This window comes from Schistocerca piceifrons, chromosome 1 (assembly GCF_021461385.2).
Source record: "Schistocerca piceifrons isolate TAMUIC-IGC-003096 chromosome 1, iqSchPice1.1, whole genome shotgun sequence".
In the NCBI taxonomy this organism is placed as follows: domain Eukaryota; kingdom Metazoa; phylum Arthropoda; class Insecta; order Orthoptera; family Acrididae; genus Schistocerca; species Schistocerca piceifrons.
In genome coordinates this window covers 575,107,590-575,120,077 of record NC_060138.1, presented here as the reverse complement: position 1 = coordinate 575,120,077, position 12,488 = coordinate 575,107,590, and the positions used below count along the sequence as shown (strand labels likewise).

The 12,488-nt window shown below is 41.8% G+C and overlaps 1 long non-coding RNA gene across 1 annotated transcript in view; it reads right to left on the bottom strand.

Annotated features, from left to right (window-relative positions):
* LOC124713341 overlaps positions 1-12,488 on the bottom strand; it is a 278,410-nt gene that overhangs the window by 126,769 nt on the left and 139,153 nt on the right. The window contains exon 2 of the long non-coding RNA XR_007005634.1: positions 8,889-8,924. This is a non-coding gene — a long non-coding RNA (uncharacterized LOC124713341). The remainder of the gene's footprint in view (positions 1-8,888; positions 8,925-12,488) is intronic.

Below are 12,488 nucleotides of genomic sequence, written 5' to 3'. Positions count from 1 at the left end.
CTACACTGGCCGTACACCACTGGTGATCGTCGAGGGGACACTGAATAGTGCACGGTACATCCAAACCGTCATCGAACCCATCGTTCTACCATTCCTAGACCGGCAAGGGAACTTGCTGTTCCAACAGGACAATGCACGTCCGCATGTATCCCGTGCCACCCAACGTGCTCTAGAAGGTGTAAGTCAACTACCCTGGCCAGCAAGATCTCCGGATCTGTCCCCCATTGAGCATGTTTGGGACTGGATGAAGCGTCGTCTCACGCGGTCTGCACGTCCAGCACGAACGCTGGTCCAACTGAGGCGCCAGGTGGAAATGGCATGGCAAGCCGTCCCACAGGACTACATCCAGCATCTCTACGATCGTCTCCATGGGAGAATAGCAGCCTGCATTGCTGCGAAAGGTGGATATACACTGTACTAGTGCCGACATTGTGCATGCTCTGTTGCCTGTGTCTATGTGCCTGTGGTTCTGTCAGCGTGATCATGTGATGTATCTGACGCCAGGAATGTGTCAATAAAGTTATCCCTTCCTGGGACAATGAATTCACGGTGTTCTTATTTCAATTTCCAGGGGTGTACGTACTGCATGTCACAGTGCTGTCTTATATTATTACGACTGGTTTCGTTCAATGACCATCCTCACTGAAGAGAAAATTACAATCCCGTCACAGGTCATACATATCTTCATATACAAAGAATAACTCGATCATAGTCAAAATACTTAAAACAGTCAACATAAGTTTAGAGCACTAAAGCAATATGGCTCGAACAGTGGCAAGCAATATGATGTCTAAATTGTTTTACATATTTTGACTACGATCAGTTATTGATATGATAGTAAGCTTTTCTTCCGAGGAATCCAATGACCGAAACCGGTCGTAATAAATACGTAGCACAAGAGAGCATTATGTCACGCATTTTTCCATGTTTATAAAGGAGATGGCGAGATTTACCTAAACGAAGGCCATTTGTGCGTGGAATTCCAAACCGAGCTACTGAATGTCGCTACTGTCCTGCAATAGGATGCAACGCTCCATTAGAAATGCCGCATAGAACCCTCGAGTAAAGAATTGTTCAGGATCATCATTTGTAAGCAAACGTCGGAAATAGCAGAAGCGACGAATCTGTGAAGCCCATACCGTACAGAGTAGTGGAAGTAACAGTGGCACCGTAAACTGAGGAACTAATGTGACTTGGATGTAGGACGCGTAGACCACTATTGTCTGGCCAGCTTAAGGTCACATGGGACGCCGTGTGGTACGTGTGGGATTCGGTTAAATTTTTAAGCGATCTGACATCATTTTAAGCACTTAATGAAATGTCATGCCTAGATTGTATCATTTTTCTTTCTTTATTTATTTTTTAACTCCGATCAACATAAACTACTGGTACGCTGTGGGGTATCCTCTGCTATACAATTCACAGTGGTTTGTTCAGTGTAAATGTAGATAGATCACTAACACACATCAATGCAGACTATCTCGTATAAATGTATTCAACATTGTACTGCGTTGTAACACAGACACGAGAACTGGGACTTTACTTTTATCGCACATCGCCTGACGGTACCTCCCGCTAGCATCTTAAAGCAGCATCCCAAATCTCCCATTGCGCGGTATTATCACGTTTTAGAAATTTCGTCTTGAAACTCCTTGTGTATGATTGCCTTAAGTATATTATTAGATTCGGTAGTCAATGACATAAGTTAACCGTGCTACCTGCCGCCTGCCCTAGCGGCCTCTAGCGCCTTTCCATACAGGTGGGAGCTAGCTTAGAGGAAAAGTTATTGATTTTTCCCACGCAAATGGAAATCTCTGGGTATTTCTCAGCGCTTGTGTCGCTTATAAGTTCTCACCATTTTCTTGGGATGTAGCCAGACACTTTTGACGGGAAGCCTTGGCTTTCGTTCTCCTCTGAAGGCTTACCCCTCTGAGCTGTTTCTTCACGCTTCCTCGTTGATTCAATTCTAGTGGCATTTGTTCGTGATAGTCTTATCTGGTATCGATTTCAAACTTTTGGGATCTACGGTGGCTAGTTTCTTAATTCTCACTAAGATGTAATTAAGCACCCTCGTACCAGCTCTAGCCTGTGTACGAAATTATATTACACTATTATGCTGAAAGGAACAATCTTAGCCGGTCGCGGTGGCCGAGCGGTTCTAGGCGCTTCAATCCGGAACCGCGTGACTGCTACGGTCGCAGGTTCGAATCCTGCCTCGGGCATGGATGTGTGTGATGTCGTTAGGTTAGTTAGGTTTAAGTAGTTCTAAGTTCTAGGGGACTGATGACCTCAGATGCTAAGTCCCATAGTGCTCAGAGCTATTTGAACCATTTTTGAACAATCTTATTCCCTCAGCAGGTGTGCCCACGTAATGACTTGTGGCGCTTCACCCTAATGCTTAGCTAGCGGGACGTTGCTTCTGTGAATTTGTACAGTTCTTCTAGATCTCTTTGACCAATTGCCAACATCCCAACGTAAGGTGTTCCGGTCACCGGATGGAGTTCTGCGGCCGGGAAACCTCGAGATAAGTGCAAGTTTAAGACCTCGATTTTACATCCTCTGCAAGCGATAGATATGTGCACCGGTCGCATTTTACCAGACACCTGTCGCATACTCCAAAACTCATCGCGGCAGAACTCCAAGGTCTTGTGGGAGCGTGGATGTGGCGTTTAGCAGTGAACAGAGCTCACGCACCCTTCTGAGCACTGTGGCCCTCAGCTCCTCACAATTTTGGAGTCCAATTAGGAGCTTTCTTTATTGATTCCTTAGGCACATGGCCCTGTCTCCGTGCCAGTCTCTCTATTCTTCGCTCATGATACCAGGTCGTCGCAGGCGATCTGGCGTCTGCGCAGCATGAGCTGGACGTTTCTGTTACTTGTCTAGTAACCCCGTGATATCAGCGTACAGCAGCAGAGAACCGAGAACCGAACACTGAGGGAGTGTCATAGGACTATGACCTAATGGATAACGTCGGGAGTTCCGTGAGGCTTTTCACGGATGATGCTGTTTTATACAGAATCGTTGCAACGCTAGAAAATTGCAATGAAATGCACGGAGTACCGGTACTTGCTGCGGGGACTGGCTGTTGGTCGTCAACAAAAACAGATGTAACGTATTTCGAATGCATAGACAGAAATATCTGTTACTGGACGAGTACACTATTGCACAACATTCGCTGGAAGCTGTTACTTCCATAAAATGCCTAGAAGTATGCGAACGGAGCGATCTGACGACCACATAAAATCTATCGCGAGTAAGGTTGATGCCAGACGGAGATTCACTGGAAGAATCCACAGGAAATGTAGTCCTTTAACAAAAAAAAGTAGCTTACAAAACACTCGTTCGACCAATACTTGGATACAGCTGTTCAATATGGGATCTCTACAGATCGGATTGATGAAGAGCAGTACATTTAATAAGTGCGAAAGCTTCATGGAGACGTGCTACTTCACTCGCGCCTGAAGGTGCTTCGTGAAATGTTGCAAACTGTTGTATGCCTCCCCAGGGACAAATGTCAAATAAATGACGTACGCCGGTACATTCCCGCCTTCATCGTGTAAAAGCAATTCGCAAATAGCCGCCGAAATTCAATTATCGCGTTATTAAGCGCGCTCGCCAAGGTGACGGTCGACTATTCAGCGTGTAGCACGCACACACACACACACACACACACACGTGAAGGCCGCGCATTACAGGGGCTATTCTGCTGGTGGCGAGAAGAAACTGATACGGCGCAGGTGACTCAGCGCCCTCCAACCCGCCCAGTCGGCGATCTTTTGAGAGACGCGGCCTCTGGAGTAGATGAGAGAAAAAGTTCGCGGGGCAGGGCAGGGCAGGGAAGGAGCCACAAAGCGGCCCGCGCTCCTATTCGCGCCGCTAAAAGTGTTGACACAGCCGCTGCCGCTGTAATTACGGCCGCCTAAATAATCGGCCGGCCGAACCGCGCGCCGCAGCCTTAATTAGTGTCTCGTTATTACTGCTGAGCCGAGACCATTACACAACGAGTGCACAAGGATCCGCGTCATGTTATTACGACCTGTAATTCGCTCCAGCTCTGACGCAATTTGCTACTGCGGAGCGGCGCGGGGAAAGCAAAAACTGCCCGCTTTCATCAAGAAACGTCCGTGGCCGCCACCGCGAGATGCGAACGTATCCGGACTTTCCCGCGCTTGCCGCGGCGCGACACCAACTGGGAAATTTTGGCGCTTAGCCCTCTTCGCTGTCAGCAAGCGCAAATACAGAGTTCGGGTCTGCGGGCACAGTCTGTTACTGTCACTGTCTTTTTCCCTCAGATTTAACGTGTCATTACACTCGCCTTGTCGTTGGTGGAGACGCTTGCGTACCTCAGCGATACAGATAGCCGTACCGTAGGTGCAACCACAACGGAGAGGTATCTGTTGAGAGGCCAGACAAACATGTGGTTCCTGAAGATTGGCAGCAGCCTTTTTAGTACTGCAGAGGCATCAGTCTGGATGATTGACTGATCTGGCCTTGTAACATCAACCAAAACGACCTTGCTGTGCTGGTACTGCGAACGGCTGACAGCGAGGGGAAACTACAGGCGTAATTTTTCCCGAGGTCATGCAGCTTTGCTGTACGGTCAAATGATGATGACGTCTTCTTGGGTAAAATATTCCCATTGGGATCTCCGGGCGGGGCTACTCAGGAGGACGTCGTTATCAGGAGAAACAAAACAGGAGTTCTAGGGATCGGAGCGTGGAACGTCAGATCGCTTAATCGGGCAAGTAGGTTAGAAAATTTAAAAAGGGAAGTGGATAGGTTAAAGTTAGATATTGTGGGAATTAGAAGTACGATGGCACGCGGAACAAGACTTCTGGTCAGGTGAATACAGGGCTATAAATACAAAATCAAATAAGGGTAATGCACGAGCGGGTTCAATAATGAATAAAAAATAGAAGCGCGGATAAGCTACTACGAACAGCATAGTGGACGCATTATTGTAGCCAAGGTAGACATGAAGCCCACGCCTACCATAGTAGTACAAGTTCATATTCCAACTAGCTTCGCAGATGATGAAGAGACTGAAGAAATGTATGATGCGATGGAAGAGATTATTAAGATAATTAAGGGAGACGAAAATTTAATATTCATGGGGGACTGGAGTTCGATAGCAGAAAAAGGAAGAGAAGGAAAAGTAGTAGGTGAATATGGCTTAGGGGTAAGAAATGAAAGAGGAAGCCGCTTGGTACAATTCTGCACAGAGCATAACTTAATAATAGCTAATACTTGGTTTAAGAATCATGAAAGAAGGTTGTATATGTGGAAGAGGCCTGGAGATACTGGAAGGTTTCAGATACATTATATAACTGTAACACAGAGATTTAGGAACAAGATTTTAAATTGTAAGACATTTCCAGGGGCAGATGTTGACTCTGGTCACAATTTACTGATTATGAACAGTAAATGTAGAGAGTGTCAGAAAGAGCATTATGGAACGCTTGACAAGAACGGGGAAAAGAAATACAGTAGAAGAAGAATGGGTAGCTTTGAGAGATGAAATAGTGAAGGCAGCAGAGGACAGGTAGGTAAAAAAACGAGGGCTAGTAGAAATCCTTGTGTAACAGAAGAGATAGTGAATTCGACTGATGAAAGGAGAAAATATAAAAATGCAATAAATGAAGCAGGCTAAAAGGATTACAAACGTCTCAAAAATGAGACCGACAGGAAGTGCAAAACTGCTAAGCAGCGATGACTAGAGGACAAATGTAAGGATGTAGAGGCATATATCACTCGGGAAAGATAGATACAGCCTACAGGAAAATCAAAGAGACCTTTGGAGAAAAGAGAACCACTTGCGTGAATATCAAGAGCTCAGATGGAAAACCAGTCCTAAGCAAAGAAGGGAAAGCAGAGAGGTGGAAGGAATATATAGAGGATCTGCATAAGGCCGATGTACTCGAGGGCAGTGTTATGGAAATGGAACAGGACCTAGATGAAGATGAAATGGGAGATATGATACTGCGTGAAGAGTTTGACAGAGCACTGAAAGACCTAAGTCAAAACAAGGCCACGGGAGTAGACAACATTCCATTAGAACAGTGGTTCCCAACAGGTGGTCCGCGGACCCCTGGGGGTCCGCGAGCTATGCCAGAGGGGTCCGCAAGATGCTATTAGAATAAAAAATATCTTAAATATATTTTGTATGATAACAGATTTTTTATTTTGGACGCTTCTTGCATGAGCAGAGCTTTAGCGAACGCTAACATCTGCGTCTAGCGTCTTCCTAGAGCCAACTGACACTAGCACACTCTAGCGCAAAACTAGAATTAGATAGAGGCAAATAGTTCTGCTGTATACCTTATTTTTCACACATGTGTACTCCATGCAATCTCAAGTGTAGTACACTTGAAAGACCAATACACTCAGTTTTAATTTTTTCCTGTCATTTTCAGTTCATACTCAATTTTTATTTATTTAAGGAGATTGTTATACTAGACACCCAGATTTGAAGACAAAGATTTTGAGCAATAATCAAAAATTTAACAATAACAATGATGGCTAAATTGAAAAAGTTTTAAGCTCAATATTTTTTCAATAATGAATATATCAATGTTTTTTCTAAGTACCAAAAATAGAAAAAGTATAAAAAGACTCTTAATTTGGCTTTTTAGGTACTTGATACTGCGATATGACAAGGTACCAATCATGCTCGATGAGGGGATCCTCGAGAAAATTTTGTTGGGAACCCCAGCATTAGAACTACGTATAGCCTTGAGAGAGCCAGCCATGACGAAACTCTACCATCTGGTGAGCAAGATGTATGAAACAACCGAAATACCCTCAGACTTCAAGAAGAATGTAATAACTCCAAATCCAAACAAAGCAGGAGTTGACAGGTTTGAAAATTACCGGACTGTCAGTTTAATAAGTCACGGCTGCAAAATTCTAAAACCAATTCTTTACAGAAGAGTGGTAAAACTGGCACAAGCCGACCTGGGGGAAGATCAGTTTGGATTCCGTAGAAATATTGGAGCATGTGAGGCAATTCTGACGCTACGATATATCTTAGAATATAGATTAAGGCAAGGCAAACCTATAGTTTGTAGCGTTTGTAGATTTAGAGGAAGCTTTTGACAATTTAGACTGGAATACTCTCTTTTAAATTCTGAAGGTGGCAGGGGTAAAATACAGGGAGCCAAAAGCTATTTACAGTTTGTACAGAAACCAAATGGCAGTTATAAGAGTCGAGGGGCATGAAAGGGAAGCAGTGGTTGGGAAGGGAGTGAGACAGGGCTGTAGCCTATCCCTGATGTTATTCAATCTGTATATTGAGCAAGCAGTAATGGAAACAAAAGGAAAATTTGGAGCGGGAATTAAAATCCATGGGCAAAAAAATAAAAACTTTGAGGTTTGCCGACGACATTGTAATTCTTTCAGAGACAGCAAAAGACATGGAAGAGCAGTTGAGCCGATTGGACAGTGTCTTGAAAGAGGATATAAGATGAACATCAACAAAAGCAAAACGATGATAACGGAATGAATTCGAATTAAATCAGGTGATGCTGAGGGAATTAGATTAGGAAATGAGACACTTAAAGTAGTAGACGAGTTCTGCTGTTTGGGGAGCAAAATAACTGATGAGGCTCGAGGTAGTGAGGTAGGTTTCGACTTCCTGTTTATGTATGACAATTCCCGCCCGCACGGGACCGCTGTGTTGTCGGACACAACAGGAAGTGAAGACACTGAACATGGGGAATGGTCTGCATATGTCTAGGTCCTAAAGACTACAACGCATGCCTGGGATGGTTTTGGCAGTTACGTTTCTCAACGAATATGCCAACTTACGTACTGTGTTTCATGTCGTACGTCATTGCTTGTGATTATTTCTGTCCAATAATACTTATGTTTCTTTGGATTTGTCAAGCAGTGTACATGGATACAAGATCCAAAATTTCTGCTTCAAGGAGGAAAATGGGAAAATGGGCAACTGGCACTTAACAACCAAGAAAACTACAGAGAACGCTGCAAATATTTTTAAGGAAATTCTAAATTGCCAAGAACCCATAAAAAGATTTCTGTCAGAAATTGCACTAAAAGCCAATCCAGATTCGCAAGCACCAAATGAGGAAATTGTTACACAAATTAAAGGCTTAAAAAACAAAAAGCGTCTAGTAAAGGCAGACTTGTTGCATCATTCCTGAAATCAATTGGCCCAGTACAAATTAGACTGACCATGCAAAACATTTGGCCGCGCGGGTAGCCGCGCGGTCTACGGCGTCTTGTCACGGCCCGCGTGGCTCTCCCCGTCGGAGGTTCGAGTCCTCCCTCGGGCATGGGTGTGTGTCTCGTCCTTAGCGTAAGTTAGTTTAAGTTAGATTAAGTAGTGTGTAAGCTTAGGGACCGATGACCTCAGCAGTTTGGTCCCATAAAACTTTACCATAAATTTCCAATTTTGCAAAACATTTGGCTTACTGAGAAGATTCCAAATGATAGGAAAATTTCATCCATTCATCCACTACATGAAAAGGAGAGCTTTCCCAGAAGAAATATTGGTCCTGAAACTAATCATCAAAAGCTAATCCTCAATCATCAAAAATCTTGTTATAAGAAAGTAGATTGTGCGGTACATTCGCAGATTTTTTTAAAAAAGGCTTATTTACTCAGTGGACCGTTAATTATCTCTTTCAGATCCTCAAAGCACAAGGTCTGGCCTTCAAAACCACAGCAGTTAGTAATAAACACAAAACTGCACAAACTCTAGGATAAAATTAATTCCGTAAAATTTTGAAATTCCAACAGGAGTGAGGCAAGGTGACAAATTACTTTTTCTAAACACTGCCCCAATAGTTCAAGAACGGCGGAAACTGATATCAGAGCTTAAAATTGGCAAATTAATCAAATTAGAAATAATAGGACAGACTGCTTACCTTTTTGCAGACGGACTGGCGATCTATGTCAGGACACTGAAACAGCAAAAACAGAAATTCTTAAAGAAACACCAGAAAGAGTAGATCTCCAAACAACATTTGAAGAAACAAAACACACGTCTAGCAACAACCTGGCATTCAAAATTTTAGAAACTAAATGCGGGAGAATAGAGAGTTTCTCAATTCAAATATTTAGAGGAAACTATTCAGAAAACCGTTCTCGAGACGACTGGTTACGAATTCGTTGTCACAAAATGGAAACAGCTTTCAGCCTTACAGGAGACATCTATAACAAAACATCCATCTCAAAATACACAAAACTGATACATTACAACACGGTCGTCAAACCAAACTGCCTTTTGTTGGGCTGAAATACTCATTTTAAACAGAAAGGACATTTAACAAATCCAACAGAGAGAAGTAAAAGCAATCAGGAAAATTTTAGACCTAATTTATGTTGAAGAACAAATAAATAAAATGAGAAGTATACCAACATTTATTCACGTAAGGAAAAAAAACTTTGGCTAAAATTCTATAGGCTTATTAAATGAAATGGACGAACCAGCTTAACTATATAGGTTGTGAAATTCTATGAAACACTTGATTAATTTAAAACTGAAGCAAAAAATGGAGCGCTGCAGTTAAAGACAACGTGAAAGAAGCAGAAATAACACTATGCATACCCGACACAAATTTTTTGGACAGGAAATTCACGAGCAGGCAGTTGGCCTGGCAGAAAAAGCAAAGAAGACCGACGCATCTTGGTCTGAAGAGCGGAGAAAGCCAATTCTGAGCGAGTGAAAGTAATACGGGCACACAGGCAAGCTAAAACGAAACCCTGAAAATGTCGCATCACATGGTACAGGACGGCCTAGCATGGATAATAATAGTAATAATAATAATAATAATAATAATAAACCCCGTGGAAGCCCGAGAAAAGAATAGGCCTTCGGTATGTTCTGCCAGTCGTAAAAGGCGACGAAAAGAACAAACCACTAATAGGGCTAACCCCCCTTTTAGTGTGATTACTTGGTTCAGGACGGAACTAAAGAAGCCTCGGACAAGCGCCGTCATGGTCGGGGACGACGCTTGAACCCCATGCCCGCCCACAATGGTAACGACACTGCTAGCCAACTGGAAAATGATTTAAATCCAAATAGAGGTGTTTTGCAGGATATGCTTCCTGCAACCACCCTAGAAGGAAAACAAAGACAGAGGATGAGATGGTCAGATGAAGTTAATCGACACCTCATGTTCTGTTATTACGAAGCAACAAACCTAGGAACCAACACAACTGGATACAGATCACAAGTATACACAACATTTTTTACCAGATACCCAGAATTAAAATTTTTAACAGAACAACGACTAGCTGATCAGATCCGTGTAATAATCAAAAATAACAGGATACCCCAGTCAGAATTAGAAAACATCAAACAACAAGTACAACAAATACTGGAACAAAATAATGTGCAATCAGAAGAAGAAGAAAATACAGTAATGGACTCAAACATCCCAGAGCAAACAAACAAAGACCAACACGCATCAATTAAACAATCAGAGGAAAACGAAATCTTAAGACAGCCACCAGAACAAGCACAAATAGAACACGAAGTGACACACATGTTAGATATAGAAGAGAAATTTCAGCTGACATATATAGAATACAAAGACACAAATACAGACATTAGACCATTCTTGCATAGACCGCCCAATAACCCACAAGTCGAACTATGAACACAATCATACACAACAAAATAAATGAAAACATAACTATGGAAGAGTTACAACTACTGGTTTATATAGGAGCACTCACTACACTAAATATACACACTAGGCAAAGATCAGAACCAGCCAACACACAGAAGAAACCCACAAAACCAGCATGGCAACACAGGCTGCAGATCAGAATAGAAAAACTGAGAAAAGACATCGGACAGCTAACACAATTTATAAGAAATGAAATGTCAGAAAAAAACGAAAAAGGTTAGGTAAAATCTCACAACAAGAAGCGATAGAGCAATTAGATGACAAGAACCAGAAATTACAAGCATTGGTCAAACGACTTAGAAGATACAAAAAAAGTGAAAATAGAAGGAAACAAAACAAACATTCAACACAAACCAAAAGAAATTTTACCACACAATAGATAACACACACATTAAAATAGACAATCCACCAAGCAGAACAGACATGGAACACTTCTGAAGCAACATATGGTCAAACCTGGTACAACATAACAGGCATGCAAGGTGGATACAAGCAGAAACAGACACATACAAGATGATACCGCGGATGCCTGAAGTGATAATTTTGCAGCATGAAGTCACCCAAGCAATTAATTCTACTCACAATTGGAAAGTACCTGGAAAAGATAAAATAGCAAATTTCTGGCTAAAGAAGTTCACCTCAACACATTCACATCTAACTAAATTATTTAACAGTTACATTGCAGACCCATACACATTCCCTGATACACTTACACATGGAATAACTTATCTGAAACCTAAAGATCAAGCAGACACAGCAAACCCAGCTAAATATCGCCCCATAACATGCCTACCAACAATATACAGAATATTAACTTTAGTCATTACACAGAAATTAATAACACATACAACACAGAACAAAATTATAAAAGAAGAACAAAAAGGCTGTTGCAAAGGAGCACGAGGATGTGAGGGGCAACTGATAATAGATGCAGAGGTGACATATCAAGCTAAAACTAAACAAAGGTCGCTACACTGCGCATACATTGATTAGCAAAAAGCTTTTGATAGTGTACCCCACTCATGGTTACTACAAACATTGGAAATATACAAAGTAGATCCTAAATTGATACAGTTCCTAAACATAGTAATGAAAAATTGGAGAACCACACTTAATATCCAAACAAATTCAAATAATATCACATCACAGCCAATACAGATTAAGCATGGAATATACCAAGGAGACTCATTAAGTCCTTTCTGGTTCTGCCTTGCTCTGAACCACTATCCAACATTCTAAATAATACAAACTATGGATACAATATTACTGGAACATACCAGCACAAAATCACACATTTGCTATACATGGGTGATCTAAAACTACTGGCAACAACAAATCAACAACTCAACCAATTACTAAAGATAACGGAAGTATTCAGCAATGATATAAATCTGGCTTTTGGAACAGACAAATGTAAGAAAAATAGCATAGTCAAGGGAAAACACACTAAACAAGAAGATTACATATTGGATAACAACAGCGACTGCATAGAAGCGATGGACAAAACAGATGCCTATAAATATCTAGGATACAGACAAAAAATAGGAATAGATAATACAAATATTAAAGAAGAACTAAAAGAAAAATATAGACAAAGATTAACAAAAATACTGAAAACAGAATTGACAGCAAGAAACAAGACAAAAGCTATACCAATATTGACCTACTCATTTGGAGTAGTGAAATGGAGTAACACAGACCTAGAAGCACTCAATACACTTACACAATCACAATGCCACAAGTATAGAATACATCACATACATTCAGCAACTGAAAGATTCACATTAAGCAGAAAGGAAGGAGGAAGGGGATTTATCGACATAAAAATCT